Raw genomic sequence first — 24,193 nt, 5'->3', positions numbered from 1 at the left:
GAAGTATTTGCAAATGGAACTACCAGATAAAATGTACTACAGAACTATTTTCAGAAGTCCCAGAAAATTCTACAGCATACAAATTATAGCTGATCTGGAAGTCAGTAGACTTATACTATGTATAATTCAAGAAAGAACCAAAGAATTAGCTATGTTCTCAGAATCTCTACAAGCAAAAAACTCCAAGACTTAAGCAGAATAGTTGGAGCAGAGCCCATAAGAGTCCAATTTAATACTTGTAAACTATGAGCTAAACTTTCCCCAAATCTTCTTGAAACTAAAGCCAAGAAAAGTCTTTGGCCAACAGCAATCAGAAAAAAAAAATGAGAAAAGTTCACACCAGTTCTTGTAATATGTTAAGCTAAAGGAAAAAAATAAAACCTAATGTTCAAGGATACATATTGTTCTTCTATTTTTACAAAATTTTTTTTTATTTTTCCTTTATTAGGATTGGAACATTATATTATTTGGATATATTGCATGTGATTTTTATTTCAAAATGATAAAGGGGACCTTGCAAAATATTTGTCATGGAAAGGGAAAGTTTTATCAGGAAGGCTGGGAGCCTCCAATCTGGAGCATCACTGAAGATCCAGGATTGTCACTGCTTCTGCTTTTGACGTAGTTGTTTATATCTATAGGGGTGAGGCTCATCTGCCCTAACGGGGTTCTGGCTAAAGGCAGGCCAGGATGGAAAGCAATTAGCAAGTAGTTATACCTTCTCAGTAATGCCTAACCTGAACATAACACTTTAGATCAATCTGTAGCCAAATTTTTATTATAATAGATTTATGCTCTTCTTTCTTTATGGTCCCCACTAATAAGCATATCCAATACTTAATTGTTTTCACCTGGAAAAAACAATTTACCTGGAAAGTTATGCTTTGACAGTGAGTTTTTAGATACAACACCAAAAGCATGATTCTTTAAAATAATTGATATATTTGACTTTATTTAAATTAAAAACAACTTTCGGTCTGTAGAAGACCCAGTCAAGAGAATGAAAGACAAGCCACAAACTGTGAGAATATATTTCCAAAGCACATGTCTGATAAAAGTCTTGTATTCAAAATATACAAAGAACTCTGAAGAAGAAAACAACTCAATTAAGCAATGGGTGAAACATCTGTCCAGATACCTTACCAAAAGGATGCACAAATGTATGTAAGTATATGAAAAGATACTCAATATAAGTGTTCATTATGGAATTCAAATTGAAGTATCCGTGAGATCTCACTCCATAACTACTATAATAGGTAAAGAAAAAAAAGACAAAAGCAATTGTTAGTATGAATGCAGAATAATAGCAATGTTCATGATTGCTGGTAGTAAAGTAAAATAAAGTCTCTTTGGAAAATACTTTGGCAGTTTTTTAAAAAGGCAAACATAGGGTCATCCTAAGATCCAACAATTCCGATATTGGACATTTACCTATACGAGTTGAACACTTATGTCCACCCAAAAACCTGCTTGAAAATGTTTATTGTAGTTTATTTATGATTGCCCAAAGCTGGAAGCAAACAAGGTGCTCTTCAATAAGTAAATGGATAAACCAACTGAGGTATGTCCACTCAATGAAATATTATTCTATGATTTTAAAAAAAAAGAACTATCAAGCCATGAAAAGACATGGATGAATCTTAAATGCATATTTTTAAATGAAGTAGCCAGGTAAAAGGCTACATCTTTTTGATTCCATTTATACGACATTCTAGAAATGGCAAATATATAATGCAGGTAAAAGTCAGTGATTTTAGAGCTTTAAGGGTTGGGGGAGAAGGCTAAGTTGATGAAGCACAAGGGATTATTTTAGGGCAGTGATATTAGTTTAAATGATACTGTAATGTCAGATATATGTCACTATGTATTTCACAGCCCATAGAAATTTACAGTAGAAAGAGTGAAACAATGCATGCAAATTGAAAAGAAAATATATTTATGCAGTCAGAGGATCCTAATGTAGAATGCTGAATGTGACAAAACTATCTGGTTGCATTACAAATTTATGAAAGAACCTTACTGGAGAATGTAGAGAAAGTAAGTACTGACCTAAGTAATTCAGAAATGAGTTCATAAGACTAAAGGCAAAAGGAACTGCAAACAAGCACTGCATTCTAGTTTATATTCTTTTCTCATAGAGGCACAGGTTAACACTTCCGATACTGCTGTACATGTATACTGGATTTGAGCAATTAAATAACTGAAGAAGGTTGGAGCCAATTCACTGTTGGAATTGGAGGTTACAAATAATCAAGGGAAAAAGGCTAGAATAATCCATGTGGTAATAATGGATTAGAGCTGAAGACATCAGTATGAACTCATGTTTAGTAGATGGTGACACACAGGATTGTTTATGCTTCTGTGTATATACAAAAATTAGTTTATACGTATATATGTTTTTGTTTTAGCTGAGCATACCTGGAGACAGCGACACTCTAGTATCCATTAGCACACCAAGGACCCAGATCCTGGGTTCTAATACTATCCTCTGATAAAAGGAATTGAGGCTTCTTTGGAGAAATGGCTGATTCTAGGACTTAGACAACATAGGCAAATAGATTGATAGATATAGGCATAGATATATATATAGAGAGAGAGAGAAGTGGAGATACATATTTGTCATCTACCTACCTACCTTATCTATGTCCCTAGTATCTTCTTTTTTTGTTTTTATTTAAAAATTTTTTTTCCATTCAGTACGTGCCCTCTTTAATACCCATCACCAGGCTAACCCATCCTCCCACCCCCCTCCCCTCTAGAACCCTCAGTTTGTCTTCTAGTGTCAGAAAACAACACAATAATAGGAGTATGTATAAGGGACATAGAGTCAACCGAAAGAGCTCTCAATGGCCAATATTGGAAAATTATTTTCCTAGTTTTGTTGTTGTTGTTGCTTGACAGTTAAATTCTGAAGTTCCACTGGGAGAACAAGCGGTTGAGAAATTCTGGGTCTTCTACACACATGTTCAGTGTGTCAGCCAGACATACTAAAGAGAATGAGAGAAGGTACAGCATCACAGGATGTTCACAAATTTCTGGAGCCATGTGCATATGTCAGGCTGAGGATTGTTTTATATGCACTCCACAAAACTAGTGTTTGGTTTTTCTGGAGAAGATGGGTGTGAGGACTGGAAATAGTCTTTGGAAACCCAAGGGAGGTATCGGCGGTGTACCTGTCCGCTCGGAGACAGAATGCCTATATAAGATTTAGTTAGGAATATATGTTTCTAAATAGCATAAAATTAGTTCCTGTTCTTTCTTAGTATGAAAGGGAGGTCATTTTATAAGAAATCAGTTTGTACAGGATCCAAACTGGGATAGACCGACAGTATAAACAAGTGTTTTCAATGAGATTGGGTTTTTTCTTCTTAGGATAAATCACAGGCACAACAATCCCATCATTCTAAGGCTGGTTTTTCAATAGTTACACTCTATTTTTTTTAGGTGAGGGTTTCTTCCTTTGATATCTTATAGTCTTATATTTTAGAAGTTAAAATAGGTTTTCAAGATTGATTGGAGGGGAACCAAAAGTAAAATATAGCCTGAAACCAAACATTTAGACTTTTAAGTTATTCTTGTTTTCTTGATTTTTTTTCTTTAAAGGTGAATGGAATTGTCACTACAGAACTATGTTTTTTATTTGTCTCTGGAATGAACCTTGGTAATTCCACAAAGGCTACTGAGAGCTTTAAAGAACAAGAGAACTGCATGCCTCCAGGGACTTGTCAGCACTTAGTATTGCTTGTTTTCTGTTCCCTTTGTTTTCAGTAAGAAACAAACTTTAGAATTTAAACAAGAAATGCAGTCCTCATTAAGTATGAGCCTGTGTGGGAACAAAAGGAGCTAGAGACTTTCCATGGGACTTTGAACCAGTGGGGAATAATGCTGGGGGTTATAAATGCCAGGACTGGGTGCTCTGACTCTTGAGAGGCTTGTATCCTCCCAGAAACATTTATAGAGGTGTTAGAAATGGAAGCAAATCTGGAAAATTTGAGACCTGTTTATTTTTCTATACCTGTTCACTGCCCTAAAAGACAACATGAAATTAAGTAAAAGGCATGTTTTCTGGAGTCTTCTCCCAGTTACCGTCTGCAGAGGGTGAGTGGGCTTTAGTAAGGTTGCTCAAATCCCAAGAGTGTCCTTTGTAGTCCATTATGCTTATGTAGTATGTTTGAATTTATAGTATACTTTTACTATATGAATTTCTCTCTTTATTCTAAAAAACCCTCTCTTGGGGTGCCCAGGTGGCTCAGTCGGTTGAGCATCTGACTTTGGCTCAAGTCATGATCTCGGGCTCCTGGGATCACCCTGTATCCGGCTCCCTGCTCAGCCAGGTGTCTGATTCTCGCTCTCCCTCTGCACCACCCCCACTGCCCCATGTGCTTTCTCTCTCTCAAATAAATAAATAAAATCTTTAGAAAAAATCCTCCTTTTCTTTTATTACCCAAATCTTGAATATAACCCCCTTCAGTTTTACGGGGGGTTTACCTCAACCCCACCACACATTAATCCAGTGAAACTAATATCTTAAATATTAAGTATATTGATTTCTTTTCAAACTTTTCTATTTGACATCTCTAGAATGTGATGCCTATGTTCTGAATTTCTGCCTTAGCCTGGAATTCTTGCTGTGTTCCAGAACTTTATTTCCATAACCCATAAGCATCCATCCTGGGATGCCCCATAGACCCAGGGTTTTGTCATATGCAAAACCAAAATTGTCCTCTTTTCTTACAAACCTGCTACTTTTATCTGTAAAGGCATAATGCAGTCATTCCACTAGAAATCATGGAGTCCTTCTAGAAGGACTTCTAAAATCCTTTTATTCCACTTTTACATTTAACTAGCTGCCGAGTCCTCTTGAATTCTACCATTGGTAGATTTATCCAGTCAGTTCCCCTTTAATCATCCCTGTGGACCCTACTCTGGTTTAGTTTCTCTCCTTCTCTTAGAGTTTCCTGGTTGATTCTTCTCATGCAGTTTTTCTAAAGTGAAAATGTATCATGTGATTCTGATTCTTGATAGTATGTATCTCCTCGGTGATCACAGGACAAAGTACACCCTCTTAGTCTCATGGACTTCATATATTTATAACTAGGCCCCTCGATACCTTCTGCCTGATATCGTTCCGTTGTAAAGTCTTGTACTAATACACTCCTCTGTCCTCATTACCTCCTTGCAATAAATTTAATCATTCACTTCATGTGCTTTGAAGGCATTTTGTACCCCCCTTCAGTCATTCTTTTCCCATGGTATGGGGAATTATATTTTCACACATGCCAGATCTGTAACTAGCTCTACGACCTTTCTCCCAGTAATTGGGGGGGAAAATGAGGTGAAAGACATCCATATGTCATTCATCTTTGTATTCCCAGCATCTAGCAGTTTTCTGGTAACTTATAGGTGCTCAAATACATCTGAAAAACAAGTAGACATACACCTCATTAGAAGCTCCACCAAGAAGACAAGATGAGTCACATCTAGCCTTATCGCTAGCTTCTAGATGGTCAAATTCTTGAAAACATGATATTTTACAGAGACCCAAAGAATATGACTCAGGCTGCACTGAAGGTCTACCTATAACATTTCAACTGGACTCTTTTCTTCAGAGGTTGGAAAATTAGCTTTTCTCATTTTTCCTCATTTTTTTTTTTTTTGCATACCTGCCAAGCCATCAGCTAAAAAAGAAAATTTGTCTCTATCCCTAAGAGAAATTCAGAGTTTGAAATAGAAAATATCCAAGGTGCAAAGCTATGTTTTCCCTGAGGTTGAAGAAAATTATATTAAGTACTACTGCTATAGTATTGTTATATAATGTAAATTATGTATTATGTTATAGTCTCTAACCTTTTTCTTTTTTCTTTTTATATTTTCTGTTTTACCCTCCCCTTCATTACTCAATGGCCTTGTTTTTTCTCTAACCCTCCACAGAGTGGAGGTAGGATTCCCATCTACCACGTATCCTGTGGTTGGTTCTCTATGTGGTCCTTCTATCCTCTGTTGTGCAGAGCTTTCAATGAGCCCTCAGTTCTTCTTCAGGAGGAATTGTTCTATATGTAATTGTAGATTCACTGTGTCCATAGGAGGAGGTGAGTTCAGGGTTTTCCTATATCACCATTTTGGAACCCCTCTGATCTATTTCTTGTTATTGAGAAAATAAAAACTGTAAGACAATAAGCAAGTGATGTTCAATGTAAAAAAGAGGACTAAAATTATCAGAATTATAATAGTTAAATTATTAAATGTTTATCCTGTACCAGGTTCTATTCTAAGAACTTTACAAAATATTTTCCTGTATGGCACTTTATGAATATTAATTTATTTAATATTTAGACTAATTCTAATGGATAAGCACTATTATTATTTCCAGGTTACAAATAAGTAACTGACTCATGGGAAGATTAACAGTATGCTCAAGATCAAAGAACTAGTTAAAGAGCTGGGATTCCAGCCCAGGTAGTTTGTTCCCCGGGATATGTCCTTAACTACTCTACTATACTGCTCCCTTGTTGGAAAAACGGGATTCAGGGGATTGAATTAAATATTGAAGTTAGAACCCTTGGGTATCCATACACAGATATTTGATCACACAGGACATATCAAAGGTGAGGATATAAATAATGTAGAACTATTTAAAGATATTTCCCATTTATACAAACCACTTAGAGGAAACTATAATTATCCTAGAAATAACCACTTATTAATATAGACAACTTAATCATAGTTGTTGACCCATGTGTTGTTTTTGAAAAGGACAGCAGGTTTAATTTATTAAAATTCACCGTGTAATGACCCAGAACCACATTTTAACAACAGGTGATTTAACCTGTATAAAAATAAACCCAATGGTACTAATGAATCAAGGAATCTCAAGGCTTTGGTGTGAGGTGGAGCTCAGAACAAAAGGTCCTTTAATAGTCATGTTTTACATGCTGTGATTTTTTTTCAGTCTAATTTCATGTGATATAAAGGATTTGTTCAAGGAACAAATTCATCCTTTGTATGTTTTGTAAATCTTATTAATTGCATGTTACTTCCTTTGTGGTGATGGGCAATTTTGTTTTGTTTCTTCCTTCCCCAGACAAATTCATCCTAATAAGATGCTTGTGTATTTGTGTAGTCTAAATACCACACTAAACTTCAATGTCCTTGATTTTGCTTTTCATATTTGTCATCCTTGTCAACTGCAGGCAGATAACTCTTTATGGATTAGCTGTAGCTCTACAAATGTAAGCTCACTTCAGCACGTTAAAATCCTTTTCCCTTATATCCCACCCCCCCCTTTTCTCTATGGCTCTCTTGTTGCCCTGAAGTCTTGTGTGCACCTGAAAATGACTTCCTGCTTTTTCATGGCCTTAGTCACATACAAAGGATCTTGGTTGTGTTCCCCAGGGTTCTATCCAGAGCCCTCTCTCCGTTCTATGCTGCACTGGGTGATTGTATTCAGGCCCATGGTCCAACACACATAAATATGCCTATAGTTTATAATGATAGATTTTTAGATCCATCCTTTCTTAAAAAAAAAAAAAAAAAAAGACACTGGACACTCCTATCCTGGGAAATCTCACACTTCAGTGGGAAAGAAACAAAGAGAAAACCATAACTGAGAAATATATGAAAGCACAAAAGAGGGGCATCCAACACAGTCTGGAGTGTTAGAAAGATTCCAGGAGGCTGATATATTGAGGATGAGTAATAGGAGCCAGCCGAGGAAATAGACAAATGGTGCAAAATCACTAAAGGCAACAGAGTGGAACTGCGTGAAACTTAGTCTGCCAGCAGCCCAGTGAGTGAGAGGATAATGCAGAGAAATGTGGCTTCGGGGGTAAGCAGGGCCAAATTCTAAAAGGCTTACCCTTTGAATTCTGTTGGATATATCCTTTAGAGATAGAACTCTTAGTGTGGCATTGAGATTAGATTTTAAATTAGCAAGACAGGAGTCAAGACCAGCTATGAGTTTATTGCAGTAGTTCACATGACAGAGATGGATTGAATTAGGGTAGTTAGCTATTACGTTGGAGATAAGTAAGTAGAGTCAATAAATAGTTTAAAAGGTAAAACTGACATAAGTTTGCAATTGGACTCCAGGTATATGGAAAAGGAAATCTCAAGGATGATGTAAAATTATATGGCTTGAGTAACAAGATAGATTCCCTATATGAACATAGGAGCTTGGGTTGGAGATGGAAATTAGGATTGCTTTTGAATTATGCTAAATAGGGGTTTCTATGCAGCATGAAGGTGGAGATGCCCAACAGATACTTAGCTATTTGGGTCTAGAGCTCAGATGGATATATGGGCTCAAGATTTGGTTTTAGATTTGGGGAGGAGGTGATATAAAGAGCATATGAAAAGTCAGTGGTTGATTCTGAATATACCTCCCAGAGTGGAAGGAAAAGGCAAGGATGTAAAGGACATAAATGTATTTGTTGTTAATGGACACACTAGAAGTTGAGACAGGTCCTATCTTAGTTCTTCATGATACAGGAACTAATGATATCTACTAGATATGAAGTGGATGGGACTGAATGGCGGCTTGAGGACAGTGTTAGATTTTGGAATGGTAATGAAGACGATGGAGAATGGAATTGAGTAAAAGCAGGTCAGAAAGTTGCTAGATGGTACAGAGGGCTATGCTTAGAGTGGAGAGTAGAAACTCATTGTGGAACTTTGTGGGGTGACAGACAGAGATGTGGTCCAATTTGTGGCCATGGCACTGAGATACAGATGGATGTTACCAGAATCAACATGCTTATTCATAAGCATACCTATAACATAAACCCAGTTTGCTGATAACTGCTCTAGTATGTACTACCTTTGAAGTCCCTAAAATAATCCCATGCAGTATTACCACTATCATTTCCACTTTTAAGATGAAAAAAAATGTTTAGAGAGAATAAGTGATTTGCTCAGGGAAACCCAGAAAGTCAGTAGCGAAACCACATTACATGTGGACAAATAATCTGTTTCTTAATTTGGTAAGCTTACTTTCCTCATAAAGTGACTTCCATTGTGTGAGTGGCAATGGCCACCAATCTCTAGTCAGAGCCAGTCTCTGATCAGCCTCGTGACACCTGCCTAGGGGCACTGGAGGGATTTCTGTCCAGGGCAGAGTTGGATATGATGACGGCTGAAGCATCTTCTCAAGTTGAAATTCTGAGTATCCCTCTTTTAAATGCCAATGACAGTCTTTTTTTTTTTTTTATATTTAATTTCATGATGTAAAATTCCAGAGGTGTCTGAAATTTTAAGTAACTTAATTGCCTTCTTCACTTGAGGCTAAGATGAAATATGAGTTTGTTTAGTGTGTGTGTGCGTGTGTTTGTGTGTGTGTGTGCGTACACAGAGCCAGAGATTTGACTTTTGCTCTTTATTGCATTTCTTAAACTAGCTACACTTGGCAATTCATTTACATTAATAATTGAAAAGCCATCAGTCTCCTCTTGTCTTAAACTCCTTGCTATGCACACTAATGATATACTTGATTGGCTATTGCCATAAAAATGCACCATAAATTTTTTAAAGATAATTCAACTACAGAGAATGAATCAATATGAACTATAGTGATAACATACGAGACAATCTCTATTGCCACTTCAAAGCAGTTAGTGCTCCTCTTGATGAGAATGCATCATTGCTTCCAGTTGGGGTTTTTAGGCAGTGGTTTAGGATTTTCCTCTTTCAAAACTTGCTGTAGGTACTGTCTTCTCTTCAGCCCGGTTTTGTATCTCATGCATCCCTAATGCTACTGTTTTTGTTCTGTGCTTTCTGGTTTCTACCATTCTTCAGTGCCCTGTAAGTAGAAAAGAGATGTTGTGTCTTACATGTGTCATAAAATTGGGCATGATAGACTGTATTCATTCATTCATTCATTCATTCATTCGTTCCACAGACTGTCATTGTCCTTAAACTGATAGTAGTCTCATATGTGCAATTATCATCAATTAGAAGACTCAAATTGCAATAGAAATCCAAAAGAGAACCAACTCAGACTGGTCAATGCTCAGACAGAGGTGCAATGTCTATAGTGAATGAGGATATTCTGGGCCCTAAGGAAGCAATGATTTTGCTTATTTTCTTATAGAAAGCTAGGCAATTCTATTTCCAGGTAATTCATCAGCCTGGAGAGCCGCCCTGGGGGAAAAGATCAGAAGGCAGAAAATCTCCTTCTCCTAGCATTGTCTGTCCTAGGTCAGTGACAACAGGGTTGTTTATAGAGACTAAGCATCACACTTCAACATTTTAAGTAAGGAAGAGAGTATGGCCCATACTTAACCATCTGCTCTATGTAGGTGTTTTTATGGAATATCCCGTCATTAGATGGGAATGCAGTTCTGCTTGGGTAACAAAGATTTCCAGGTTCCTCTCCATTTTGCCTTATAGTGTAGCCTTCTGTTGAAATACACGTTTGTAGCATGCACACACAGACACTTTGGAACTCAGTTTTGAGGTCTGTGATTCACTCTCTGGAGCTGCCCTGCATGTATTTGCATAGAACTAGATCCAAAAATTTTTTTGGAGTGGGATAAATAAGTTTTCTTAAACCTCAAAGCAATTTATTTTTGAATCTCAGGAGCTAAAATCCAGTTTATTATATTTTTGTTACCTAAAACTATAATCATTGATTAAAGGGATGTCTTGCTTTTTTTTTGTTTTCCTTCTGTTCCTGATCCCTGCTTATATCCCTCTCCCTCATTAGTAGATCTCCATTCTAAGATATGGAGTGAGTATAGCCATAACTATACATACCAGGTAGTATTGTTTGGCATGGATAGCTTTAATTTGCATACATATTATTATGCTTTACTCTCATTATATTTCTTACATTATTCTTTAAAAGTAAATTTTTTTAAAAGATTTTATTTATTTATTTGACAGAGAGAGACAACAAGAGCGGGAACACAAGCAGGGGGAGTGGGAGAGGGAGCTGAGCAGGGAGCCCAATGTGGGGCTCGATCCCAGGACCCCGGGATCATGACCTGAGCCGAAGGCAGATGCTTAACGACTGAGCCATCCAGGTGCCCCTAAAAGTAAATTTTTGAATCTATTTATATTACAGTGTATTATATCTAGTTCTTTGTTTCCATAATATATTTCACTGCCTCCACAATATATTACTTATCCATTCTCCTGCTAAATATCCCTCAACTTTTTGCTACAATAACATATGCATATACCCACACCACACTGCAATCAGTTACTTTGTACAGATAACCTGATAGAGCTTCTCTGAGATGCGTGTGTCTAGGAACGGAAGTGGTTAATCATAAGGCATAGCCTTGCTCAATTACGTGAAGTACCTTCTGAATACTCTCCACCATGGCGGAGGACTGACATGATCGATGTGCCTGAGTTCTTGTCTGGAGACATCTTCACCAGTACCTGGCATCGTGCACCTTTCCAATTTTTGCTATTCGTATGAGTGTTGCCCAGTATGTCATTATTGTTGAATTTGTATTTGTCTCATTTCAATTTAATTTGAATGATGCTTGAGAGAATTTGCAGATATTCCCTGTGACTTATTTTTGCCCAGTTTTCTGTTGGATTTCAAACTTTTTTTCAGTGTTAGGAAAAAGATTTTTAAGGGAGGCATACCAAAATAATGGTAAAAACTCAGGACTCTAGAGTCAGGCAGAGCTCTGGATTCCTGGATTCACTATTTACAAGCTACATGACATTAAGCAAATTGTTTAAGCTTCTATTCTTCCTTTTGTGTGAAGTGGATAAAGTCTTAGGAATTAGGAGTCAACGTAGGCATCCCTTTACTGTTGCTGCTGTATGGCGCATGGTGACCATTTAAAATGTTAACTCATGTTATTTCTGTTAAAGAAGGCCTCATATTTTCTACTTTCTTCCCTCCCTACCTTATGGAAAATTTTTGCCAGAAGTGTCAAGGTAAATGGTGTTAGATATCACCTTTAGATTTATGGTTACTTTTACTTTCTTTTCCTTTTTTGACAAAGTAATATTGTCCTGAAGTATAATTTATGTCTAATAAAATGCACAGATCTTACATGTTCATTTCTATTCTTTTTGACTGTTTCACACATGCATGTAACAGCCATTCAAAACATTTCAAACATTTCCATCATCTAAGATAGTTTCTTTATGCTTCCTTCTGGTCAACCATCTTTGCACTTACACCTCTTACAAAATTGTTATTTTGATTACCACATGGCAGTCCTGCCTGTTCTTGGGCTTCATATAAATCTTTGTGTGTTCTTTTGTGCCTGGCTTCCCTGGCTCAGCACAATGTTTTCTAATCCACTCATGTCATTACAATTGTCAGCAGTTCGTTCCTTTTCATCACTGACTAGTATTCTATGGTATGCACATACTGCAAGTAGTTTATACACTCTCCTGTTGATAGACACTGACTTATGTCCAGTTTGGGGTCATTATGAATAAGGCTGCTAATGAAGATTATTTATTAGAAGCTGTGTGTGTGTGTGTGTGTGTGTGTGTGTGTGTCTGTCTGTCTGTCTACCTATGCTTTATTTGGAGAAAATAGCAAGGGTTGGACTAACTGGGCTTAGGATAGATGTATGTCTAATTTTATTTTAAGAAACTACTAAACAGTACTTCAAAATGATTATACCATTGTACATTTCTAGCAAAGTAATAGAGTGAAGATACCAGCTCATCAGGCCCAACACCTGTTCTCTGGGATATAGGACAGGCCAAGCCAATCCCCACACACTGGCCATTATACGTGATTATACCATTTTACTTCCTAGCAAAGTAATAGAGCTCCAGCTGTTCCACATGTTTGTCAACACTTAATTGCCTACCTTTTTTACTTTAGTCAACCTACTGGGTATGAAAAGGTTCTGTGGTTGTAATCTCATTCACTGATGACTAATTCCCTATTTGTGTTTATTGGCTATTGCCCCTGCAGCCTTGGTCTAAGGAATCTTTTCTGCCCTCCTCTCCTGGTTCCTCTGACCCCGCCACAGCCCTCCCTCCTCAGCTCTCTCTTATCCCTGGAGAGGGGGCTCTGTTGGGTGTGGGGGGGTGTGAGGGTGGGGCTGGTGGGGGACCACATGTCTTCATTTGTAGAGTATCTATTCCAATCTTGTTATGCATTTTTGTTTACATTGGGTTGTCTTCTCTGTTGCTGAAATGTAGGAGTTCTTTATATATTCTTCATACAAAGTCCATCTCTGTATATCCATATGTATTGATATAAAATATTTTGTGAATATCTCCTCCAATATGTGGCTTGCTTTTTTTTTTACTTTTAAATATTGTATCTTAGAAGAAAATTTAATTTCAATTAAATTTTATTTCTTTATTTCTCCTTTTTTTTTTTTTTCCTTTTTCGCTTTGTGCTTCTGGGATTTATTTTTCTATTTAAGATATCTTATTCCAATGTCATGAAGACATTCTTTGGAATTCTTCTTTCATAAGATTTATTCTAGCATTTATGTTTAAGATGTTTCAATCTATGATTCATCTTTTCTTTGTTTGGAATGGAGTAGGGGGTCACACGTTTTTCTTTACAAATGTAATTCCAGTTGTTTCAACATTCCTTTTTATTTCAAGACCTTTCTTTCTTCCTATTTAATTGACTTGGCTTTGGTAAAAAAATCAATTGACTGAATATTTATGAGCGATTGTGAACTCTCTGTTCTATCGATCTTAGACGAATGCCACAATTTATTATCAGGGATTTATATTAATCTGAAATCAGGTTGTATTAATCCTTGAATTTTTTCCAAGATAATTTTGGCTATTTTAGGCAATACACATTTCTATGTCAATTTTATGATCAGCTTGTCAATTTCTTCAACAACAAAACTTGGTGGGGCATTCATTGCAATTGAATTGTATCTGTAGAAATTTAATGAAAACTGACATCTTAACAATATTCAATCTCCTAATCCATAAACATAACATATCCCCCAAGTTATATAAGTCTTTAATTTCCCTCATCAATATTTGGTAGTTTTCAATTTGGAGGTCTTGCACATCTTTCATTAGGTTTATCCCTAGGGTTATGGTATTTTTTGATAATTTTGTAAATAGTAGCGTAATATAATTTTTCAGTTGTTGATATTATGTGAGATATCTATGTTATGTGAGTTATTGATCAGTAATTTTTAATTAATTTTTTAATGTTAATTCCAGTAAAGTTAACATACAGTGTTATTTTAGTTTCAGGTGTACAACATCATGATTCAACACTTCCATACAACACCTGGTACTCATCACAACAAGTACACTCTTTAATCCCCATCACCTATTTCACCCACTGCCCCCCTACCCCCATAGCCATCAGTTTGTTCTCTATAGTTAGGAATCTGTTTCTTGGTTTGCCTCCCTCTCTTTTTTTCTCATTGCTTGTTTATTTTATTTCTAAAATTTGACATATGAGTGAAATCATATGGCATTTGTCTTTCTCTGACTATTTTTTAGAATTTCTTTTCAGTATTGGAATTATGCTGGCCCTCTTAGACTATTGGGAATTGTTCCATTTCCTGAAAGAACTTCTATAGGATTGGTATTATTTTTCCTTAAATGTTTAATAAAATTCATGGGTGAAGCCATGAAGGCCTGGAGATTTCCATATGGGAATGTTTATAATTATGATTTAATTATTTTAATAGCTGTAGAGCTATTACAGTTTCTTAGTTCTACTTGTATCACTTGTTTTTGAAGAAATTCATTAATTTTATATAAGGTGTTGAAATTATTGCTGTAAAGTTGTTTCTAATATCTCCTTATTATCATGTTAGTCTTTGTAAGATCCGTAGTAATGTTTCCTTTGTGCATTCCTAATATTAATAATTTGAATTTTGTCTTCTGTTCCTTGATTAGTCATCATGGGTTTTATCAATTTTACTAATATTTTTTAAAGAAACACCTTTAAATTCATTGATCTCCATATTGTTTCTCCATTTTCTATTCAGTTTATTTTTGCTTTTATTCTTACTACCTTTTATTTCTTATTTTTCACTTTATTCTTCTTTTGTTACTTTTACATACTGGAATATTATTCATTTTATATTTTTCTAACATAGGCATTTAAAGCTATAATATTCATTATAATTAATACTTAGCTGCATTTCAAATATTTTGATAGTCTATGTTTTCATTATCATTTAGCTTGAAATATTTTCTACTTTTCCTTGTGATGTATGTTTTATTCATGAATTATTTAAAATGGTGTAAGTTTGGGGGCGCCTGGGTGGCTCAGTCATGGAGCATCTGCTTTTGGCTCATGTCATGATCCCAGGGTTCTGGGATCGAGCCCTACATCGGGCTCTCTGCTCCACGGGAGGCCTGCTTCTCCCTCTCCCACTCCCCCTGCTTGTGTTCCTTCTCTCGCTGTCTCTCTCTCTGTCAAATAAATAAATAAAATCTTTAAAAAAAAATGAAATAAATAAAAATAAAATGGTGTAAGTTTAATTTCACAATACTGGGGAATTTTCTTCATGATATTATTGATTTTTAACTGAATACCATTAGAGTCAAAAAATATGTTCTGATTAGAGTTACATAATATTTATTGTTCTATTTATCTTAATGTTACAGTTTCCTTTAAAAGTAATGTGTATTTTTCAGTATCAGAGTGTAAGTTTCTGTAAATGCCAACTCAGTCAAATTGATTGAGATCCATTTATTGTTTTTGAGGTTTATTCCTACATCCTCTATCCTTAATGACATTGGGTATAAATGTTCTGTGAATTATTGAAATTTAGATTTATCTGTATTCCCAGTATAACATTTCTTTATATTTCCCTTTAGTTCTGTCCATTTTTTGCTTTGTATTTTTTTAATAAATATTGAGGTGAAATTCATATAACAAAATTGATCATTTAAAGTGAACAATTCATTAATACCAGTACTGGGTATTATATGAAAACAATGGATCATGGATCACCACATCAAAATCTAATGATGTATTGTATGGTGACTAACATAACGTAATAAAATAAAACAATAAAATAAAATAAATAAAGTGAACAATTCAGAGGCATTTAGTACATTCATAATGTTGTTTAACTTCCACTTTTATCTAGTTTTAGAATATTTCCATCACTTATACACTTAGCAGTTTCTCCTCATCCTTCCTTGCCATGGCCCCTGGCAACCACAAATCTGTATTCTTTTTCTGTGGGTTTTCTTTTCTGGATAGTTCATATAAATGGAATTATACAGTATTTGTCCTTTTTTGTTTGGATCCTTTCATTTAGCATAAAGATTTTGAGGTACCTCGGGGCGCCTGGGTGGCTCAGTTGGTTAAGCGACTGCCTTCGGCTCAGGTCATGATCCTGGAGTCCCTGGATCGAGTCCCGCATCGGGCTCCCTGCTCGGCAAGGAGTCTGCTTCTCCCTCTGACCCTCCCCCCTCTCATGTGCTTGCTCTCTCTCATTCTCTCTCTCTCAAATAAATTAAAAAAAAAAAAAAAAAAAAAAAAAAAAGATTTTGAGGTACCTCATGTGGCAGCATGTGTGAATACTTCATTCTTCTTTTTGGTTAAATAACATCGCATTGTATCTCTATCTCTATCATCTCTATCTCTATCTCTATCTCTAATCTCTATCTATATCATCTATATCTATATATACACAATAATTTTAATACAATGTAAAATAATTAGTTTTGGTGCATAGAAACATGGCTGCACAATATGTGTTCTAGCTTCAAATGTTGCCAGGAAAGGTTGATTAACTTAAACATGCAGGCTTGTTTTTGATCTGTTGATGTAGATCTGTCGAATGCTCACAGTGTTTCCCAAGCCCCTCAGATTTGATGAGACACGACCTTTAAATTCTATCTCCCCTTAAGGTCATGTTAAGGTTTGGTTTTAGCATTCTTTTCTTTGTTCATTTGGGGTTTGTTTTTCTTTTTGTTTTGTTTTGGTTTGGTTTTGATTTTAGTGTTCTTTACAGTGGGTTTAGGATAGGTCTTACTCTAAGGGGTGACCTTTATTCATAAGGAGCAGCCTTTCTGTTATTTTAGCTGGCTGTTAGGGCTGTTAAGAATTTGTTCATGATGAGCAACTATATGCCAGCAAATTAGATAATCTGAAAGAAATGGATGCATTCCTAGAGATGTATAAACTACAAAACTGAACCAGGAAGAAACAGAAAACCTGAACAGACCTAAAACCAATAAGAAAATTGAAACAGTAATAAAAAATCTCCCAAAAAACAAGAGCCCAGGGCCAGATGGCTTCCCAGGGGAATTCTACCAAGCATTTAAAGAAGAATTAATACCTATTCTTATGAAACTGTTCCAAAAATTAGAAATGGAAGGAAAACTTCCAAACTCATTTTATGAGGCCACCATTACCTTGATCCCAAAATCAGACAAAGACCCCATCAAAAAGGAGAATTACAGACCAATATCCCTGATGAACATGGATGCAAAAATTCTCACCAAAATACTACCCAATAGGATCCAACAGTACCTTAAAAGGATTATTCACCACGACCAAGTGGGATTTATTCCTGGGCTACAAGGTTGGTTCAACATCCATAAATCAATCAATGTGATACAATACATTAATAAAAGGAAGAACAAGAACCATATGATCCTCTCAATAGATGCAGAAAAAGCATTTGACAAAGTACAGTATCCTTTCTTGATTAAAACTCTTCAGAGTATAGGCATAGAGGGTACATACCTCAATATCATAAAAGCCATCTATGAAAAACCCACAGCGAATATCATTCTCAATGGGGAAAAACTGAGTTTTCCCCCTAAGGTCAGGAACATGGCAGGGATGTCCACTATCACCACTGCTATTCAACATAGTACTAGAAGTCCTAGCCACAGCAATCAGACAACAAAAAGAAATAAAAGGTATCTGAAACGGCAAAGAAGTCAAACTCTCACTCTTTGCAGATGATAATGATACTTTATGTGGAAAACCCAAAAGACTCCACCCCAAAACTGCTAGAACTCATACAGGAATTCAGTAAAGTGGCAGGATATAAAATCAATGCACAGAAATCAGTGGCATTCCTATACACCAACAACAAGACAGAAGAAAGAGAAATTGAGATACCTAGGAATAAATCTAACCAAAGAGGCAAAGAATCTGTACTCAGAAACTATAAAATACTCATGAAAGAAATTGAGGAAGACACAAAGGAATGGAAAAATGTTCCATGCTCATGGATTGGAAGAACAAATATTGTGAAGATGTCAATGTTACCTAGAGCAATCTACACATTTAATGCAATCCCTATCAAAATACCATCAATTTTTTTCAAAGAAATGGAACAAATAATCCTGAAATTTGTATGGAACCAGAAAAGACCCTAAATAATCAGATGAATGTTGAAAAAGAAAAGCAAAGCTGGTGGCATCACAATTCCGGACTTCAAGCTCTATTACAAAGCTGTAATCATCCAGACAGTATGGTACTGGCACTAAAACAGACCCGTAGGTCAATGGAACAGAATAGAGACCCCAGAAATGGACCCTCAACTCTATGGTCAACTACAACAAAGCAGGAAAGAATGTCCAATGGAAAAAAGACAGTTTCTTCAACAAATTGTGTTGGCAAAATTGGACAGCCACATGCAGAAGAATGAAACTGGACCATTTTCTTACACCACACACAAAAATAGACTCAAAATGGATTAAAGACCTAAATGTGAGACAGGAGTCCATCAAAATCCTAGAGAAGAACATAGGCAGCAACGTCTTTGACCTCAGCCACAGCAACTGCTTCCTAGAAACATCGTCAAAGGCAAGGGAAGCAAGGGCAAAAATGAACTATTGGGACTTCATCAAGATAAAAAGCTTTTGCACAGCAAAAGAAAAAGTCAACAAAACCAAAAGACAACCGACTGAATGGGAGAAGATATTTGCAAATGACATATCAGATAAATGGCCAGTATCCACAATCTATAAAGAACTTATCAAATTCAACACCCAAAGAACAAATGATTCAATCAAGAAATGGGCAGAAGACATGAACAGACATTTTTCCAAAGAAGACATCCAAATGGCCAACAGACACATGAGAAAGTGCTCAACATCGCTCTGCATCAGGGAAATCCAAATCAAAACCTCAATGAGATACCACCTCACATCAGTCAGAATGGCTAAAATTAACAAGTCAGGAAACAACAGATGTTGGCGGGGATGAGGAGGAAGGGAAACCCTCCTACACTATTGGTGGGAATGCAAGCTGGTGCAGCCACTCTGGAAAACAGTATGGAGGTTCCTCAGAAAGTTGAAAATAGAGCTACCCTATGACCCAGCAATTGTACTACTGGGTATTTACCCCAAAGATATAAATGTAGTGATCCAAAGGGGTACGTGCACCCTAATGTTTATAGCAGCAATGTCTACAATAACCAAACTATGGAAAGAGCCAAGATGTCCATCAACAGATGAATGGATAAAGAAGATGTGGTTTATATATACAATGGAATATTATGCAACCACCAAAAGGAATGAAATCTTGCCATTTGCAACGACATGGATGGAACTAGAGGGTATTTTGCTGAGCAAAATAAGTCAATCAGAGAAAGACATGTATCATATGACCTCGCTGATATGAGGAATTCTTAATCTCAGGAAACAAACTGAGGGTTGCTGGAGTGGTGGGGGGTGGGAGGGATGGGGTGGCTGGGTGATAGACATTGGGGAGGGTATGTGCTATGGTGAGTGCTGTGAATTGTGTAAGACTGTTGAATCACAGACCTGTACCCTGAAACAAATAAAAAAAAAGAAGATAGCAGGAAGGGAAAAATGAAGGGGGGAAAATCAGAGGGGGAGACGAGCCATGAGAGACTATGGACTCTGAGAAACAAACTGAAGGTTCTAGAGGGGAGGGGGGTGGGGGGGTGGGTTATTCTGGTGATGGGTATTAAAGAGGGCACGTTCTGCATGGAGCACTGGGTGTTATATGCAAAAAATGAATCATGGAACACTACATCAAAAATTAATGATGTAATGTATGGCGATTAACATAACATAATAAAATAAAATGAAGAATTTGTTCATGAGATCTCTGTACTCTGGCACAGCCTCTACTCTAACATCCTTCAGCATTTTTTTTCCCTCAGAGGACCTCAGCCCCTAGTATCTCTCTTCCACTCCCAACCTCATAATGGCTGCTCTCCAGGAAGTATTGGTTGGTCTCTTCCTGAACACATATGGTCCATCTGTTAATCTCAGACTTGTAGAGAACTCTGAACCCATTCTCTTCACAGCCTCCATTCCCCAATATCCCACTCCACAGATGTAATGCATTTCAGCAGCTTCACATTCTGATTTCTTCTTAATTTCAATAGGACAGTCCTGCTCTACTGGATCTGCATCAGTTTTTGCCCAAATAGTATACTTTCCCCAAGCTGGTGATCAAGAAGCTCAACTCATGAGTTCCTTTTCTCATAGGTTCTTTCTTGTGCTACCTGTTTTCCACTCCCTGAAAAAGAGCTAGTGACGGCACCCATTTTTATGGTAGTTATGGCAGGAGAGATAGTCTGGTAGAAGTCACTCCATCATGGCAGGAAGTGGAAACTCCATAATAATTATTTTAGTTTCTGTGTCTGTTAATTCCATCTAGGCAGTCTCTTGAGTGCTTTCTATCTTGACCATGCAGTGCATTCCCTTGCTTCATCATGTGCCTTGAAATTTTTGATTGAACGCCAGTCATTTTGTGTAGAAGAACAGGAGAGATTGAGATAAACAATGTCTAACTCCAAAAGAGGGCATGCCACTGTGTCTGTTAAGATAATATTGGAGGAGGTTTGAGTGAGTTTAATTTTTTGATGACTTGGATCTGGGCATTATTGTAGGTTTAACTGATTTAACTTCTAATTTCAAAATTGTGAGGGCCATATCAGGATTTTTCCTTTAGAATGGCTTGGGATCTGAACACTAGAGGTATTCCAGAGATCCTTTTATGCTTTATGGACAAGCGTCCAGCTTTCTGAATGCAAGGAGATCTCTCTGTACTTTACAGATTAGCTCTAAGCTTTTGGGTTGGTGAAGAATTCTCTTTTTATCTAATTCCTACCCACCTCCTGCTTCCTGTGCCTCCAGAGATCTCTCTCCTCTTTGCTGCCTCATTCCAACTTTCAGAAGACTGCTGCAGTATTCTTGTGAAAGAGGGATTTCTCTCAGATTTCCTACCTTTCATGTAGTCTTTAGCACATAACTCCTTTGCATTTGATATGGGAATGAGTTTTTGTGTGGATATAGGCTCAAACTGTGGCTAGGGCTCTTTAGAATTCTCATCCATTTTGCCAGGCTCCACATGTATTTCATAAATTTGTCTTTCTTTAACATCCCAGCCTATGGCAAGTTTGTTCTCTTTGCACTTCTTTGTTAAGGATTGTAGCAGTCATGGGTCTTTTTTTTTCTCCTATCAAGTGCTCATGACTATTAGAAATTTAGTTTGTTTAGATTGTTTAGGCTATCCAGTGAGTTCCCAATGAGTTACCTTGTTCTCATTGTTAGGTAGAAGCAATGTTTTCTTGAAAATATCTCCTCTGTGCTTTTGGTTTTGTATATATGTATATTTATTTCTCAAATCAGATTTCCCCCCAAAAAAGCCCAGATTGAGATCCACCATGCTTTGAGTCTTTAGATAATCACAAATTAGAGTTCACAAATGCAGTGTTCAAAAGACAAAATTCTGAGCATGATCTAGTTAGTATTTAGGGGTTTAGGAAGTTTACATACAATGTAAATATGCCTTAGCAGCCTAGAAATCATGTATAACTGTTCTTCTTCTGGGCTTCTTCCTTCTGACTACTTAATCTACTGACTGCATAATCTTCTATACATAACTGTTCCTATCTGACAACTTCCTAGGATAGCCCCTTGCCTCTCTTGAATGAAGCAGAAAGGATGAGGGAATGAGCAAGATCCCAAATGGGAGAATTCTATAGAGGGGAAGATAAAGAGATAGAGAAAAGGGCAGATAAGGGGAGAAGCAGAGAGTTGGGCTGGAACAACAGGGAATAGAATAAGCAGGGAGGCTCTGGGGAGAATGCAGGCAGGCTTCCTAGCAGAGCAGGGAGCTGATGGCTAGAACCCAGTAACTCAGTTCCCATGAGTCCTCAGCATCATCTGTGGAGAAAGTCTGAGCAAAGGAGGGGAGGAGGCTGGCCTGTTCCTGTGAGTTATTTCTGGATGCATTATTCATATTTGATAAATCATTTAGAGGCAACTACTTTATTAGCTTATAAAGCACATTATATGGTTTTAAATTGTTAATACAGGCTGTTGTGATGCATATTGTACTCAGAAAAGCCATGCATCACTTTAATTCATAGCCTCATTATAAAGCTTGTTACAAAGTGCTGCATTATTGCATGAAGGATAGTGGAGTAACATTTCTGCAAGAAACCTGGATGTTTTATTTACATCGTTGGTGGCTTGGTATAACCTATAAGAAATGCTCCAGAAGATGGAACCAGATCAGATTCTGAGTTTTGAGGACAGATACCTAATATCTGCCTCCTCCAAACTTATCTTAATCCAGACTTAGGCATCTGATTCAAGGCTGCATACATAACTATCCAGAAAAGTCTTGATTCAGTGATCACTTCCTTGGATGAGTTGGCTTGTCCACTTCTCTAGGATCCCCAGAAACATTGGTGCAAAATTGAGCCTAGAAATTGCTTTTCATTTATTCATTTAAGAGACATTGATCTCCATCCACTTGTTACTGTGCTAGACATTGGAAATAAATGGTGAAGAGTATAGCCTCATTCCCTGATTTCATGAAGTTTACCAGTGTTTCCATTAAGAAGGAGAGAAGGGTGGATTTTGCTGGAGTACTGAAATTGAGTTACAATCTACATCTACAATTTGTAGGTGACAAGGGTAGCATGCTAGTAAATAACCAAATTTTCAGAAGTCTGAGTGACCAACAGACCTTCATTCAAACTGAAATTCAGACCACCTCCTCCAGGAATCCCACCTTGACAAAGATGTCAAACAAATCTAAGTTGGAATCCTGGTTCACCTACTGGCTGTTTGCCCTTGGGTAAGTCATGTAGCCTCATTGGTACTCAGCGTTCTCATCTATAAAATGAGAATAATTATTGCCTTATCTCACTGACTCACTATGAGTATTAAATAAAAGACTTATCTGAGAGTTTGAGACATTTCAGGTGCTCAATAAACTTTTGGTGTTTCAGTCATTCAGCAACTGAAAGCAGAAGGTAGCAATGCACCTCAAACTCACCTGAAACATGCCTAGGTACACACCATGGCATTCACAATTATAAAGTATCACAGATGAAATTATATTTTAGGTTAGTGTTAAAGCCTCTGAAAATTAAAGGACCCCTTTAGGTCAAGTATAATCTAATTCAGTATTTGTGCCTTGGCATCTTTCTCCCTTTGTGAATTGCTACTCTGTTCATGGCTTTCTAGAATTTAAAGGAGGGCACTATCTCTCATTTGAAACCAATGGAAATACTAGTTAGCTCATGGTGAGGGTTCATATTGAAGAATAATTGGAAATGATGTAGGTTGGAAGAGGAAAAGTCATGAGGGGCATTAAACATTAGTTCAAAGAATACAGGGTTGAAGAGAAGATAATAGGCAGCCAGTGCTGCTACCCAAAGACTTAGAGAAAGGGTTACATCATCAGAGCTTGACTTTTGGAAGTCATGTGGATCACTGTTTGGTTTTGGCATGGGGGTGGGTGGTGGGGGCTAAATTAGGGAAGACCAAGTGTTGACCAGTTTGGATGGTAGAGCAGTCTTAGCATCTTCTAGATTCTGCAGTTACTTCCTCTCCCAATTTTCCTGACATCTCAACCACCAACTCATGTGGGGCACCCAAGTCCCATGTTGGCATAGTCTTCCCTCCATAACACAGAGAAAAATAATGCCACCTACAACTCTCATTAAGAAATAAGTGCTTCTGTAAGTTTCTTTGAGGATCTCTAGGAAAAGCAGAGTTAAGAAAACTTTGAAAAGGAAAGAAAATTAATACCTGAGTGATATTATTATACTAAACTTTGGAATTGGAAAATGCCTTCTTCATATATAATGAAAATGTGCAATAACATTTGCCTTTATGTTTATTGTTAGCATATAGAATGATGGAATGTAGATGTCTGTGCCCCCAAATCACCTGCGTGCTGTAACTTAAGTCTTGCTAGAAATAATTTTTTATGATTTATGAAACACTTTTTTGAATGTCAAAAACAGAAAAAAAAGACAACACTCACATATTTGAGAGTTAATGAAACTCA

At 36.8% G+C, this 24,193-nt stretch overlaps 1 pseudogene; it reads right to left on the bottom strand.

Annotated features, from left to right (window-relative positions):
• Positions 1–11,389, bottom strand: part of LOC118543521 (E3 ubiquitin-protein ligase Mdm2-like) — a 69,441-nt pseudogene extending 58,052 nt beyond the window's left edge.
• Positions 11,390–24,193: the final 12,804 nt, after the last annotated feature.

This window comes from Halichoerus grypus, chromosome 10, assembly GCF_964656455.1.
Source record: "Halichoerus grypus chromosome 10, mHalGry1.hap1.1, whole genome shotgun sequence".
NCBI lineage: Eukaryota > Metazoa > Chordata > Mammalia > Carnivora > Phocidae > Halichoerus > Halichoerus grypus.
Note: the sequence above shows the minus strand (reverse complement) of the source record. Positions and strands in the feature narration are given on the sequence as shown.